Below are 16,742 nucleotides of genomic sequence, written 5' to 3'. Positions count from 1 at the left end.
AGTAGTGGAAACGATGTGAAAGCCCAAAGTGCTGACGTTTGAGCAGGCAGTATTGAAAGACATTAACAAACTTGACCGGCTGACCCCACATTGCAACATCTCCAAGAATGAGTTGGCAATACTGAAGTCATTGGCAAATGATTCCTCAATCACAATTAAACAGGCCGACAAAGGGGGAGCCACAGTGCTCATGAACACTGTGGACTATGAGTTGGAATGCACAAGACAGCTGAGTGACCAGAGATACTATACTCCAATCACTGATGACCCAACTACGCGTTTACAGACCAGGATCACAAGCCTGGTATCCGGTGCTGAATGTGATCAGTGGATCAGTAAGAAGGAGGCAGAATTTCTCATGAAAAAGGACCCCAGGGTACCATATTTCTACATTCTACCCAAGATCCATAAAGCCACCAGACCAGTGCCAGGGAGGCCAATTGTTTCTGGGATTGACTCTGTGCTACAGCCCCTGTCTCAGTTTTGCGACCACTTCCTGCAACCCCTGGTAAAAAGCATCCCCTCCTACATTCAGGATAAGACTGATGTCCTAAGAATATTGGATACAGTCCAGGATACAGGAGAGATTGACCTTCTAATTACCCTGGATGTCGAAGCACTCTATACGAACATCCCCCAGAGGGCAACTCTCGAGGTAATTGAGGAAAGACTGGGACAAGAATTGTGGAGCTCCAACACTCCCCAGACCTTCATCATGGAATGCGCCACATTAGCCCTGACCGAAAATTATTTTGAATACAGAGGCAAATTCTACCATCAAACCCAGGGGACCTCTATGGGCAGTACCTTCGCCCCCTCGGTGGCCTGTTTATACATGGCCAAATTTGAAGAGACTCACATACACCATGAGTCCAATCCCTTCCGCAATAACATCAGAATGTGGAAACGCTTCATAGACGACATTCTTATTCTATGGAGCGGTCCACCAACCACCTATGAAGGGTTCTTGGTTTGGGTCAACACTCTCAACCCTCACCTACATTTCACCATGACAGCCTCACCCCATGAAATCGCTTTCCTTGACCTTACGATCAAATTGGAAGCAGGTTCCATAAAAACAACTATGTATCGTAAACCTACAGATCGTAACAGCCTCCTGCATTACACGAGTCACCATCCAAGGGCCCTACGTACCAATCTGCCCTTTGGCCAATTCTTACGAATCAGGCGTAATTGCAGTGCTGTGGCGGATTACAAGAAAGAATCTGCTCTGCTCTCTAGGAACCTTCTGGATAGGGGTTACCCCAAGAGTGATGTACGAAAGGCACGAAAACGTGCCAGAAACAACAATAGAGAAGCCCTACTGGAAAGGCAGGAGAGGGCCCCTATTGAGAACCAACCTATCACATGTGTGACCACTTTCAACCCCCTGTCCAATAAAATCAGGAACACGATTAAGCATCACTGGGGCATACTCAACACAGGTGACATGTCCCTAGAGGAACCTAGATTTGCTTTTAAAAGGTCACAAAACCTGAAAGATATCTTGATTAGCACCAGGCCTAAACAAACAAGGAAAGAAAGCCAAAGAACTCTATGGAATCTACCCCCAGTGACGGGCCACTACCCCTGCGGAATGTGTGGTGTCTGTAGGTACACCCTGACTCTCAAAACTTTACAACTTTCAGACACCTTTAAATGGGAAATAAGGCAACACACAAATTGCAACACATCCCACTGCATATACCTGCTTATATGCCCATGTAACCTGCAGTACATAGGGATGACAACACGCCCTATTAAGACTCGAATCATAGAACATCGCAGGAATTTCCGCTGCAGAAAGACCCACACCAAAATGTGCAAACATTATGTGGAAGCAAACCATGATGAGAATTCAATGAAGTGGGTAGTTCTGGAGTCTAGTCCTAACTGCCCCACAAAAGTACTCTTCACTAAGGAACAGAGATGGGTACATCGGTTGTCATCTGACCAACATGGTCTCAACGAAGACATTCCCTGGCATTCACTATGAACCCCCACATTCATAATGTCCACCCATGAGTTATAGTGACCTGACACATTCCCACGCCATGAGATCTGACTTTGATCTTGTACATAGACTATATACCTTCTCCGGGCTATTCCCTACCCTGTAAGCGCCACCACTGACCCCACGAAACTCACGAACCCGAACACATGGTTACCAGATCCTTCGAAATCCAGAGACCTGAAGCTATTACCGGCACATTGAGGCATGGTGAGGCTAGTCCTACACACCAGGACGACCAGTGGGCGAGATCACCTCGCAATGGCATTTGTACATTAATAATAACTTACTTCCGATCACACTGGCAACCCAATGGGACCTGTTCCACCATGGCCGCCATCTACCATTGGGCTTTCACATCGTTTCCACTACTCGTGAACCCAGATCACCTTGCAATGGCATTTGTACATTAATAATAACTTACTTCCGATCACACTGGCAACCCCAAGGGACCTTTTCCATCATGGCCGCCATCTACTATTAGGCTTTTACATCGTTTTCCACTACTCGTGAACTCAACCTCCACAATGATTCATTATGGATCCACCGGACCCGTAGGTCTACCATACGATACCGAGGTCCATGCCACCTAAGTAGTATAAGCTCTGTTATATATTACAAAACGGGGTGATTGTCCAAGGTAATATCCTTTCCCGTTTTAATCACACCATTACAAGATGGCCGCCACGCTCTCGGGACCATACATGTGACCTAGGACAGTGGGCGGTTACCCTACGCGTCACGCTGACCCGCCGGTGTTATTGAAATAATCCCCGCCGCCGAGCTCACACATCTACTCGAGCTCGGCGGGGATGGGTAGGTCACTACACCCGGACACAGCAGACTTCAGGTGAGTGCGTTTAGCGCATGGCGGAGGAGGCGAGCTTTTAGCGCTAAAACAGGCTGTGAGCCTTGTTCTGCAGGGATGCACTTTACTTTACTTTACTTTACTGTTATTGACCGCGTTCTTACTTATCCCTACTCCAGCCACACCCTGGGCTCAGCGCTGTAGTTCAGCCCTGCCGAACACTCATGTGGCCTCTAGGTCATGATCATTAGGTGAGTAGGGGAATCTTAACATGCTCATTTTAATGGTTTTGAAGATCACAGTGAAAGTGTGCTGTTATGCCTTTTGTACTTCATAGTGGTGTCTGCACTAAAAACCCTGCCTAATACCTGATATACCACAGGCAGGTATTGAGATTTATACTGCTGCAGTTTTAACCTTGTATATTTACACTCTTGTTTTTAAACCTTCACCTTCACTGTACACAGTATGAGTCACAGTTCTAGTTATTGCGTGTGTTCCACAGTTTTACATTGCACGCTCAGTACACTTGGCATGCGGTGGATGAGTACATTCACTTTAAACACCACCAGCATGTTAGTATATGTTCTTCCTGGCAATATTGTGACTGGCGATTTTTGTTTAATTACTGTTTCCTTATCCTTCCTCTAGACATAGGCATAGGAGGATCCACTAAGGTAAAATTACAACACATATGACACGAGCATGTTGTTGTCTTCACTTTGGTCCTGAAGAATCGCGGTAAATATACCAATAGCGAGAAACATGTTGACCACATGCACCACTAGTATCTTCTAGGGTAACACAACATAATAGGTTGACACCTAGGGAACTAGCTTCACCTTTTAACCGTAGCTAGGGGACCCCCAGAATAAAGTCCATTCCGGTACCCCTTGTTACATTTTAAGCCACCTTACCATAGGTACACACCTCCCTGCCCACATACCCCCACTTCACCTATAGGCAGTTGGAAAAAAGATCTCCGCCAAAGAGCCCCTCTCTGAGGTGTGCCCGTCGGGGCTTGCACCGCCTCCCCGACGAGGAGCAACCGCCGATGATGAAGCATGACACTCCTCGGGGTGTGTGAGGCAAATATATCCAACATAATGGATGCCCCAGGGTATCAGTAATATCCTTTTCTTCCCCCCCCTTGGTCACGCCAGCAAGAATTTTCCTACCTCTTCTTTCTTTAGGAACAGTACAGCAACCCCCCTTTTTGGTGTGGCGATCTTGATGACAGAAGAGATAGAAACCTTACAGTCCCCATTAACAACTCAACAGATTAAAAAGGTTATGATAGAATTGCCATTCCGGAAGTCCCCTGGACTGGCCAGACTGCTATAGTCGACTTTTACTTGGGATGCATGGAATTACTAGCCTGAAATTGGTTTTCAGGTACCCAGTTGCAGAGTGAACTACCACACTCAACCGGTGAGGCTGTGCTGGTGTCTCTAGCCAACCCTGGACAGACCCATCTGGACATGTCTTCATCCGGCTCATTGTCCATGCTACACTTACATTGCAGACCCTTGCCACTGGCTGACTGTACAACAGTACTACCCAGTGCACACCTCCTGTCCCATGCATTTCTGTTTCAAAACTTCAGATAAATAAAACCTACTAGGCATGTCAAATGCATTTTCTAAATCTATGGAGATCACAAATGGTCATAGTAAAAAAGATTTGTCTGATGTTCATTTACATTTTCCAATCGGTCATGAAACACCACTGGTCCTAGGGGACCAGTCCTGGGAAATAGTGAAGAAATCTCATTATGATCACTTTTCTCAAAATTTTGTACATTGCCATTTTGGGAATGACACAAAGGCACTAAACACGGACTGTTTTTGAGGTCTAAGAAAGATAACGAATATGAACTCAAATGTTGAGTGTTTGCCAAATACGATTTATTATTTTTAATTTCATCAAGTTTTCTCAGTTTCCGGACTGAAACTGAGAATACTAGATGGAATTAAAAAATAATAAATCATATTGGACAAACACTCAACATTTGAGTGCATACTCGTTATCTTTCTTAGATCTCAAAAAGAGTCAGTGTTTTATGTATTGAATACAGGACAGGAAGTTTAGGCTTGTAATATTTATTTGAGGTCAAGTGTCGAACCCATTAGAGAGCATCCGTTTCCCTCACATCGCAATTTGTAGCAAACTGTAAGGCACTCCTTCTCTAGATTGCAAACTTTAAGTGTGTGGCAGGGTTACAGTTGTGTCACCGTAACGTCTGCCTAACCCTAACCAAATTAAAGAGTCCAAGACTCTTTGCTGAAAGTATATTTCTGCAACCTAAGTTATTTATGCCGTGGGCATCTCCTTTGGGTTTGTTACTTCAAGTAGGTGGCAAAAGAGTCTCCTATTACTGCTTACCATTATTCCTTTGACAAATCCTACTCGTCTTCAGACACACCATAAATACTAGACTCTTTTATATAACTTTACATAATTGAAGGACAGATAAAACTGTTACCAACAACGGGATTCGGTCTACTTTTGGCATATACATTGTTGCTACGGTCATAGATACTTTCACCACTTTTTCTTTGGGTATTTCTGGAAAAGACTGTCGTTTTGGTGTCAGTCCTGACTGTTAGATGTTGCTTTGTAGCATCCTAGTCCTTATGCAATTCACTGGCAATTAAGAAGCTCAAGCAAGGCAATTTTGAGTTATTATACAGGTGGTTCTAATACAATTCTGATTTATTTCAGTTTAAAATATTCACAATCAGTAGTCTGACACATATTCTCACTTTAGATTCACACCACAAAAATGCGATGGTCCGAAATTCAGTCATTCCTCTATGTAATGCCTAACATAATACCCAGGCAGACAGGAATATCTTTTAGATATTAGAGAAGGCACCTCACCCGTTATATGAAGACATGCTTCATCATAGGTGCCTCCTCTCGTCTGGGTAAGAGAATACCACCCGAATGAGATCAACTAAAAGAAAATCAGGGAACTCATAACGTGTTTTTTGGACAATTGCAGGGTTTCAGTTAAAAAATATTATGGATAAACCCCGGATTTCTCTTTATTTAATGAGTAACCATGTCACTTTACAAAATCAAGTCTGGATCTATCTTGAAACAGAACGGTTCCTATAGACAAAGGTTAGGTCGTATGCATGTTGCAGACGAACACAAACTGCCAAAACGGGTCACTCCGCTTTCTTCAGGGCTAGAAAACTCCCTGCCTGCCTACCTCTCACAATAAAGGAGTTTGCTTAACAAGGAAGCATATGTCTCTCGTACCTGTATTCACAGATATATAGAATCATATTTGGTTCCTGATCCAAAGTCAGTGGCTGAGAGGGAGTGGGTACTTCCCTGTAGTCACACTTGCGTCAAGGATTCAATGCCTTCTTTCCAGACCTACATTAGCTCTCCTCTGCCGCGCTGGATACTTTCATATTCTCACTTTTCCCTCCTTGGTGGGTGAATATAATTTTTGATAATGCGCAAAAACATACCATACGAGGCTCTGAGTAATGCATCATTTTATCTTTGTTTTGCCTCTATTCTAGATCTTTGTATTTTTTAATGAGTTTAACAAGGATATTCTCTAGTTTAATGCATTCCAAGAATAACAGTACCTCGTCTTTAAAAAGATCAATGATCTGTTCTTTTAGACACAATTGCATGGTTATCATATTAGAGCTTCCTGAAAGTTTAAGAAGTTGTAGTTTGGGGATTTTCCCCTCAAATTCTTGTAGTCCTCTAATCATGGTTTTGCTTTAATAATACTGTTCTCTTTCACAGAGACGGACACACTGGTACTTCCTTTTGTGCAATTGACAGCTTTCAAGATAGAGTGTGCAACAATGGGTTAGGTATTTTAATTAAAGTAAGGATTGCATTTTTTATCTCTATACAATATTCTACATTCAATAGTAAAGTGCATTATATTACAAACTTCTCTTTGGAGAGAGCCTATTCCAACTGCCACATGCATGGCAGTAGTTTGGCATCTTCACAGGTCTAGTTAACATCTTCAAAAGGTTACACAGTATCTGTTTTGATGTTTACATATATATCTGTACCATTTATTGGGTTCAAATAGAACCATCGTTTTCTACTTTCGACCTTTTCTATTGGTTACAAGTTAACAAACAATTATCTTTTTAATATATTTTTACTACGCTTTGCATTATTGAAGTGTGATCTGTAGCAAGACATTTTTTTCATTAACTGGGTCAACTGGAAAGTAGAGGGCCCAAATCCTATCCTATCCTATCCTGTTCCATTATCAAGAAATTACAAATGTGTGTGTGTATCTGTGCAGAACGCTTCATTAGTTCTGGACAACCCGCCTTAGGTTCTCCTTTTTGAATGATTAGCATCCTCACCCATGCATCTATTAAGTTCACACTAGGCTTCTACATATCTGCAGCTGTCAGATGCATCTGTTAAATTAGGATTATATCACTATTCATCATTGCTCTACAATTTAGGGTTTTCCTTCTCCTTACACACCGCTTTAGACCAATGACCATGATTAGACAAAAGTGAATATTATTCATTGCGAGATGACAGTGTTTTGGTATGGAAGAAGGTGACCAGACAACTTAAATGTCACGTTTGCTATGCATTGCACGTCTTCCGGTCAATTAAGAGCAAGGTGCAGAGACTTTAGAAATTTTATTTTTAATGTGATATCGCTGACTACTTGTCCAGCTTTATCCAAAATTATTATCCTACTCCTCTAAGAAGTTCGCATCTGAAATGATAGCGGAGTGCAAATTGAGAAATAATCAATCCAAACCCAGTACCCATCAACCACTTTTAGTATGTAAAAAAAAGTGTACGCCAAACTTTATGTCCATCACTCATTATACCACCTCCTCACCAGGGCCTCAGGCCTCTCATCAAACTTTTCCATAGGTTTCCAGCTCTTTCCCCAGCTTTGCTCCTGTCCGCCCACACCGCTCATCAACAAACTGTATACCCTGGCTCTTACCCAACACCTCAACAGCATGACATTTCCAATAATATTCTCCAGGTAGATCTCTACCTTCATCCAACAACTGGGGGCCAAAATCATGGCGTACGCCAACGATACCCAACTTTTGTTCACCTGGCCAAAGGACAATTTGGATACGTCGGCGGTCCAACTCTGCCTCTCATCCGTCTTCCGTTGGTTAGCGTTTGCTCAGCTCAAGTGCAATGAGGTCAAGTCTGAGGTGATCTTCTACGGCTCCTTCCCTGACAATTTTAGTGACCTCTTATGGCCTCGCGACTTGCCCTAAATCCATCGGTGGCCCAGCAAAAAACCTTGCAGTCTGGTTCGGGAATGACATTAAGTTCGAAGACCATATTAAAAAACTTCCGGGGGTTTGCTTTGCCACTCTCAAGGCCCTCCGCAGGTTTTTTCCCCTCCTTCTGAGAGAGGCCAAGGAGACGGTGCTGCGCGCCCTAATTCTTTCTAGGCTCGACTATGCCAACGGTCTGTTTTGTGGTCTCCCAGCCTTCCTGATCCAACGTCTCCAGGTCATCCAAAATGCTGCCGCCAGGCTTCTGTTCAATCTCCCCATCAGTTCTAGTGTCCGCTCCTGTCTCAAGACCCTCCACTGGCTTCCGGTTGCCCACCGGATTATGTTTAAAACTCTTGTTCTGGCCTTCCGTTCGGTCCATCTGACCGGTCCTGTCTATCTGAGAAAAAGGTTTGCCCTGTACATCCCTAATAGATGTCTCCGTTCGGCCAATCAGTGCTAAATGACGGTCCCCAGATTTAGGCTCTCCCGATTAGGTGGCCAGTCCATCTCGGTCAGGGCCTCTAGGGCCTGGAATGCTCTCCCTTTCCATCTTAGAGCTGCTCCTAACATTACGGCCTTCAAGAAAGGGCTGAAAACCCATCTGTTCAACATCACCCCTTAATTCTGCTAAATTTTTAGTCTTTCCTCGGAATCTGACCTCACCTTCCGCGCCAGGATACTATTTTAGTAACAGAGCGCGCTACAAAACCCTTTATATCATATCATATAATCCCCCAAGTTTCAGTATCTTAAAGTCTACAATAATGGCTGCTAGATAAACTTATTTTGCAGCAACCTATGACCAAAATTGAAAACTCTTCCCTGTACCAAATCTGTTTTTATAGTCTGTTTACAATGTCTACTTTTTTAAAGTCTGTAGGCAATATGTTTATCGTATGTGCTCTCTGGTCTGATCATGCAAGGCAAGAAATGTTAAAGAGCTTTAGTCCTGAAATGGTTTCTATAAAAGGTAGAAGGTGTGCACAACACAGTTCCCAAGTCCGGTGTTCTACTGCAAGTTCCCTCGCCAGTATCAAATTCATACCTCCATGGCACAGGTCCTGCCACTAGTGTGGTAACAGCCCACAATCCAGTATATTCTGGCAGCAGAGGTAAGATGTTCAGGCCTGAATTCTGCACAGGTTATGGTAAGAGGCAGTGTGAGAATACCTTTAAGAAGGAAGTAAGTGGATGCTGGGGCAAGTATGCTGAGCAGTATACAGGTGGTAAACTGCAGATCAGTGTAAGAGAGCACTTAAGACACGGGCAAGCAAATTGAACGAATTTCAAAACTTTTGGTAAGGCCTCTCCACTGCCAATATCCATAATGTTTTTGGCAGCACCTACTCTGAAGAAAAAACTAGGATGTGTCAAACATGTATCACGTGAACAGTCCCTCATGTAACTAGCAGACAAATTGAGCAGCACCCCTATATTAAGGACAACACCCATAGTGCAGCAGCACCTTTATATTACTGGCAGCTTTACAACTTAACATTACTAGCAGATCCACAGAGGAGCACCCCAATGTTAATTATATAACTGCTTCGGCAGTAAGCAAGCTGATATTTCTGCAAGCACAGAATGCAGCGGCATTGCTCTACAAGTATGCAGCAGAATGGTTCTAGCTATGACAACTGTGCACCATAGTGATTTGAGCCACACCAACTTTCCAGAACTTACCTATTGACTGCATAACTGTTGGGCTGACTCTCCATTGAATGACAGTACCCTCTTAATAACAAAACAGGGACTTCAGTGTGGACATTCAGGATTCCCAGCTGCATCCTTATCCTGTCTCTGCTGATTAAGGGGCGATCTGGTGGAAGGTAGGGTGAGAGGGGTTAGGGATGTGTTGTTCAGGGGCGGGGGGTAGACTGTTTTTTGCCCACAAATTCCTGTCTATTTGTAAAATTAAAACAAGCATTTGCTGGGGTTCTGTTCTTGCAACAGTCTGAATCTTATATTTTTGATATGCTATTGCTTGCAGTAGTCTCCGGTGCTCGGAGCAGTGCATCATATGAGAGTCCAGACAAAAAATCCGTTTAAAAAAAAAAACAAGCATTTGCAATGCAATAGGTCTCGCATTTATGCAAATTTGATCTATTGGCATTGTAAATCACATTGCCTTTTATTTATGTTTTGGTTTTTAAAACATAAATCAAAGGCATTGTCATTTACAATGACAATAGCTAAAACTCGCTTAAATGCGAGATCTATTGCATTGCAACTGCTTGTTTCTTCTCCTCCTGCTCTATATTTCCCCCCGCCACCCTCAACCCCCCCAGTCCCTATAGCTGGCAACCGCCACTGCATTTAATTCTAGTTTGTGTAGCTTGATGGGCCTTCTGAAGCGATTTCTGAGTCTGTCAGCATTTTTTATTTTATCTTTCAAAGAGGAATTGCTGATTTTCTATTCTTTTTTACTGACCTGGACATAAAAATACCGGCCATGTAAGTGAAACACTGAAGGAGGCAAATTGAATCAGTATAGACCACAAAACTCTTCCCCCTCAAAACAAACAGAGATGCCAGCTCACATTTTTGACTGGAGTCACCTTTTCCCCTACGTCATCTGATATCGCCCCGCGTGGACGGCAGCCTTGCAGATCACGTAAGTCTGGAGAGAAACAGGAATGAGTAGAATAAAGACCAGAGAGACGAAAGCGTCAAGAAGCAAAGCTCTTGAATCAATGCCAGCTTCTTGATTCAACACTAGCCTTCTTCCACAGCACACTTCAGGACAACAGACATTTCAGGGCCCGGCCACATTCGCTCATCACTTCAGCTGTTTCACTTTAGCGTTTCACTGAAATATTAATGATAGAAAGCGCTATACAAATGCTCACAACATAGCGGTAGAGTGAAAGATTCAACGTTATGTGAACACTATAAAATGAAGCGCCTCGAAGCGCTGGAGGAATTAAGGGTGTGTGTGACTTTGGCACTTGAGAAAAGGGCCTGACAGCAAAGGAATAGGATCCCAATCCGCAGCCTGCTTCAAGTCAGCTGGAGAGGTGTGAGGCAGGTTCAGACCAGGTTCATGAAATCTGTGGCCTCGCTGGTGAGAGGGTTGAATTTACTCTTGTGGAAAAAAGTTGTAACAAGAATCAAGGAGCAGACACTAGAAAGTCTGTCAGAAAGGAGGGAAACCAGAAAAAGTGCCGGTCCTGCGGGGAGCGCTGGCTGCAAGACTAGGTCATGTGATTGCGTGCCCCTGCCCTCTATAAGGAGATGCAAGGCACAGGGTTGTCGGGGATAGCCATTGTTCTGACTCTACTTGTTTAACAAGCACGTGGGTTTAAGACCACTGTCCGCCTTTCAAGCTGTTCAACTTGCGACTGACAAAACATAGTGACTTCAGACTAATGAAGGAGACAGTAACACCGCAAGTAAACGATCCAGTCCTGATGGGCAGTACCAAAAAGAGACAGGGCGGTAACAAGGAGGGACTAAGAAGCCTCATTATCAATCAGAAGTTAGCATTTACCATGGATGATGACGTCAACCAATGAAAAATAGGGGCAGACCTTCCACCCCACTTCTAAAATATACTCTAATACAGCATGGCTCGCAAAGCGAAGCAAAGCGTTGTGCAGCAACGCTATGCGAGACCCCAAAAAAATATATAATTCCACAGAATTGAACACTAGGTGGCGCAGGTCAGTACACTGGCTTGTGGGTGTATATATAGTACTGTGAAGTCCCAGCCAGAAACAGATAGTACTGTGAATAAATAGATAATTATTTTAAAATTGTATTGCACACAGTTTAAGCAGGGCCACTGGAATTATGTGGCAGTGAAGGATCAAATTATGCATCAGGGTTGACTAGATGAAGAAAAAGAAGAGGCAAATTATGCTGCATAATGTGGCACATTTTGTGATAGTATTACTTTTTTATCATTTTACACGTTAGCACTATCTGGGCAAAGATTTCACTTTATTAGTACCAGTTAAACAATCAAATACAGCAATAAGCAATTGAAAGATGACCAGCCAACCTATACAAAGGGTTTTCCACTGCACAGGAATACATGTTGCCACGTTTTTAGTAACTTCGGATTATGTGACAAATGCAAAAATTCATAATTATGCAAAAAAATGCAGCAGCATCGTATAACTCCAGCGGCCCGGAGTACAAGATAGGCTACCACAACATGATTTAGTGTTTAAGATAAAACGAGTGCTTAAGAAGAATACATTTTATTTATAGGTGAACAGTCTGCACATAGTGTCCTTCTAATGGACTTAAAAAATGTCTGCACTTTCTCATTAGTGAAGCAGATGCAGAGGCACTGGGGTCCAAACGTGTGAGGGGACCACTGCATCCCAATTATGACGGTCTCACTTTACATGGCTCATTTTCATTTCTAGCATTAGGCCTGAGGCCACCCTTTCTGCAGAGGCAGACAATATATGGGAGCTCCTTTTTAGGTCTCGTAGCGATACAGCGCGTAAGCGCTGTACTCGCCGAGATCTATTGTTACTGACTCTGCTTCCTAGGAGACAACGCCTGGCCGCGCGCATCTCGCAAAAGGCGATCGGCGCGCGAATGCGCTCGCCGTGGCTGTCTCCTGGGAAGCGCAAACATATACAGGCACACCTCCCCCTGCACGCATGCGCACACACATACACAAGCACACATACACGCACGGAGAGACATCCCCCCCCCCCTCGCACACACAGACACACATACAGATACAGGCATCCCCCCCCCCCTTTCCCCACTCACCGGCACTCCGGACTTGTGCAGCCTCCGACCGCAGGGCTCTCCCTCGGGCATTCGAGCCCCGTGTCACCACTGCTCCTCCAGGCACTCCGTGGGCTTCACAAAACGCAAGTCCCGCCCCACGATAGGTTTCGATTTGCGTGCGCACAAACTCAGTAATGGCATCCGCCGGGTGCTGCGCGGTCCAGCCGCCACCTTCGGCTACGCGCGCGCCAAGGTGGTGGGCGCGCTCAGCAACGCCGTCTTCCTGACCGCGCTCTGCTTCACTATCCTGATGGAGGCCGTGCTGCGCCTGCTGTCCATCTGGCCATCTCTTTTCCCGGTTTGTCCCGTTCTCCTCCTCAATGCAAACGTTCCACTTCTTTCGCCGGTGGCAGCACAACCGAGAGCACTTAAAAAAGCAGTTTTAAGCACACATTGACAAAATAAGCACCCTCCGATAGAATAGGCAGTGTTTGTTAGGCTAGCCCTGAATCGAATTCTAATTTACATAATTACACATGTTTACTAACTGAGCCGGTGGAACAAGTTTTTGGGGTTTTAAGTTTTACAGAGGTTATGTTGGGTGCATTTGTAAAGCGCTCAAGCACCTGTCGAGATGTAATCACCACAATGCATCAGCACGAGAGATGAACGGGCGAGGGTGAGTCGGTGTTTCCAGCAGGTGGAAGAGAAAGGGTTCAAATAACTCCTTTGCTAATTTGTTTGCTGTGAAATGGTCGATGCTTGCTCGGTTTTGACTGCTCATCAACGTAACCCGTGCTGACCAATCAGGAAGCTGGTATTTTTTTGAGTGCAAAACGTGTTGTGTAACACCAGCATTGCTGCCTGGTGGAGGGGAGGGGGCACTCCCTCGGCTCTTGTCAACATTCAGTCCTATAGGTGCCTTGACCGTGGCCTGGGTATACAACATTCCTTGTAAGGAAGTCGTGGTATCTAGGTCTGAGGTACTTGAAGAGTGAATGGAGCATGCTTGACTGTGAGGTGGAATGTGTGCTGCAGAGTGTTCTGAGTTCTTGTGTGTTACACCAGGAGTGAGTTAGGGAACTTACTCGTAGAAAGACTGAGCCCACATTAACACCGAGCTCCTGGTAGGCTTGCATATGCGCGGGATTCAAAGAAGCTCGTATCTAATCTTGTAATTAATAGTGCACTCCTTGAATGGAACCAAAGCACAATGAAAGAGCTAAAGGGAATTCTTGTCTTGAATAAATGTGAGACTTTTGCAGGTCTGTTTGCTTAAACTGAGTGCTGCTGGCAGGCAGTATTTGGTGTTGCATAATTATGTTTGACTATGAATTGATTTTAGAGTTGAGCTTTGTCATGCACTTTTTTAAAACTTTGTAAGTCATATGCTTGTGGGTGCCGGATGTAGAGAGCGCAGTGTCTGTTTGCCGTCGGCCTAAATATTCTGTTTCTAAAAAATATAACTGATGTACGTTTCTAAAAAGTTTGTGGTTTGTCAATGAACATAATGTGAAACACGTCATACAAATGCTTCGTTTTGGCAAACACAACATGATAAGGCTTCGAATTGTTTAGGAAACATTTATTCAGTTAGCAGCAGCTGTTAATTATCAGGCCCTCGCTCTCTCTTATTTATGCATGTGACACAAGGCCCTTGTAATCGGGCTTAAATAACTTTAAAAAATGCCCGCCTGGGCCTTACCTGGGCTGGTAAAACTCTGGAGTTAACTTTAATCCAGTCCTACACCAAACAGCAACCTGCAGACTCACAAGTCTGCCCAGACTAGATTCCTCAGCTTTCCGCCTGCCACACCCGTTTCCCAACTCGTCACAGGGTGGGTCCCAGCACGCCCTGTAATGAGTTGGGAAAGGGGTGTGGTAACAAGCTCTCCACTCCCTGATTGACGTGGAGGGTTAGCAATATCGGGCTTGGTATTAAAACGCCCGTGGCTAACTTAACCTCCACGCCATTAGGGGGTGGAGACTGGACCCTGAAGCCAAGTCTTTGCCGAGCTGATGACATCACAGCCTTCAGGGCTGTGAGGTTCTCAGCCGGCAAACACTTAAGCTTCTTTCAAACTGCCCGGGGAGAATGCATTGCAAGGCGAGTCACTCACATCACGTGACAACATGCATTCAGACTTCACAATGGCTATTGTCACTGCAGCAGTATCGGTGTGAGTGGCGAAGAGTGTGCCCTGTGTTTTATCATTAATGAAGACAAGTTTACAACAAAAAACGGGTATTTTTTTATTAAATAAAAATGTTGCACTTTTGTTTAATTTAACGAGGGCGGAGCCCCGACGCCCATATGGAGAAACCGCCACTGCTCACATCACTCATCTCATTAACGTGCGTATTAAACGGTTAGACTGCGCGATCCGTCACTATAGTCTTCTCTGCTCTCATCTGACTCCTCCTGTGACCTTGGGCACCTGCATCATGTGCAATTCGGCCTCACTGGGAACTGTTGGTGTGCAGCTTAGTCTTTGATTGACAGGTAGGTTGTGGCGAGCTATGCGACTTCACATGTCAACGGCTGTGCAATCAGGCGATTGCTTCTTAATTAATGGTGCCTTAGGCGATGTTCGCAAATAATCCTCGCAACATACTTAACTAGGGGTATATTTGCAAAGAGTTCATGCAGCGCAGCAAGCGAAGATGCTGCACTGCCTTGGCACTGCGTCAGCCCCGTGCGTGAGGTGCATCATCACAGCTGTGTAAATAATAACAGCTGTGAGCCTGTGCGTGAGGTGCATCATCAGAGCTGTGTGAATAATAATAGCTGTGAGCCCGTGCCTGAGATGCATCAATAGAGCTGTGTGAATAATAACAGCTGTGAGCCCATGCCTAAGGTGCATCATTAGAGCTGAGTGAATAATAACAGCTGTGAACCCGTACATGAGGTGCATCATCAGAGCTTTGTGAATAATAACTGCGTCAGCCCCGTGCGTGAGGTGCATCATTAGAGCTGTGTGAATAATAACAGCTGTGAGCCTGTGCGTGAGGTGCATCATCAGAGCTGTGTGAATAATGGCAGCTGTGAGTCTGTGCCAAAGGTGCATCATCAGAGCTGTGTGAATAATAACTGCGTCAGCCCCGTGGTGAGGTGAATAATAACTGCGTCAGCCCCGTGCATGAGGTGCATCATTAGAGCTGCGTGAATAATAACAGCTGTGAGCAACAGCACTCTTGCACACACAAACTGTTCACCAATTCAAAGTATGCTAAAAATTTTATGCAACGCATTGTCATACACAATGCCAATAACTCAAACTTTAATGCTGCGAGACCTATTGCATTGCAAATGCTTGCTTTTCTTGAAAGGGACAGAGAGTCTGTTTCAAGATGTGTGTAATTTTCAGGCTGGTGGGCAAGGGATGAAAGAGGTAGAGGAGAGCGCCTGCTACTCAGGGCCGCAGCTATTAGCCCAGCAGGTGCAGTTGCATCGGGGCGTGGCCCAAGAGTATGAGGCGCTCACAATACCCCAGTTAGGAGGATTAGTGTTACTTGGTTAATTTCTTTATGATGTATTTGTTCCAAGTCTCACATTTAGTGTGGATTAGGAGCTAAAGAAAAGGTCTCCCAGATATTGCCTCATAAACCCCATCCCCTCAGTCGGCCCTGCTCCACCCGCTCCCCTAAATTTTGCCAGAAAGTTTTGGGAGAAGACCCTACATCAAACCATTTTGCTTAAGAAGGGGTGTGTTGGGGGCGCAGAACAAAAAAGTTTGAAGACCTCAGTTCTAGAAAATTAGAATACAGATAAGCCCAAGAACGTTTTATCGGCAGTGGTAAACAGGATGGGTCGGAATTTTCTCATGTTGAATATGGAGAAGACTGAATCCTACTCATCTTGTGTACTCATGCCCGACCATCTCTTGTATCTGTCCATGGCCCTCAGATTTCTGTACGGAACCTGGGTTTCATTTTAGATAATATACTCTCTTCATGG

At 44.6% G+C, this 16,742-nt stretch overlaps 1 protein-coding gene across 1 annotated transcript in view; it reads right to left on the bottom strand.

Annotated features, from left to right (window-relative positions):
- MTHFS (methenyltetrahydrofolate synthetase) overlaps nucleotides 1-16,742 on the bottom strand; it is a 161,551-nt gene that overhangs the window by 123,042 nt on the left and 21,767 nt on the right. The gene's annotated exons all lie outside the window — the stretch shown is intronic.

Source organism: Lissotriton vulgaris, chromosome 2_1 (assembly GCF_964263255.1).
Source record: "Lissotriton vulgaris chromosome 2_1, aLisVul1.2, whole genome shotgun sequence".
NCBI lineage: Eukaryota > Metazoa > Chordata > Amphibia > Caudata > Salamandridae > Lissotriton > Lissotriton vulgaris.
Note: the sequence above shows the minus strand (reverse complement) of the source record. Positions and strands in the feature narration are given on the sequence as shown.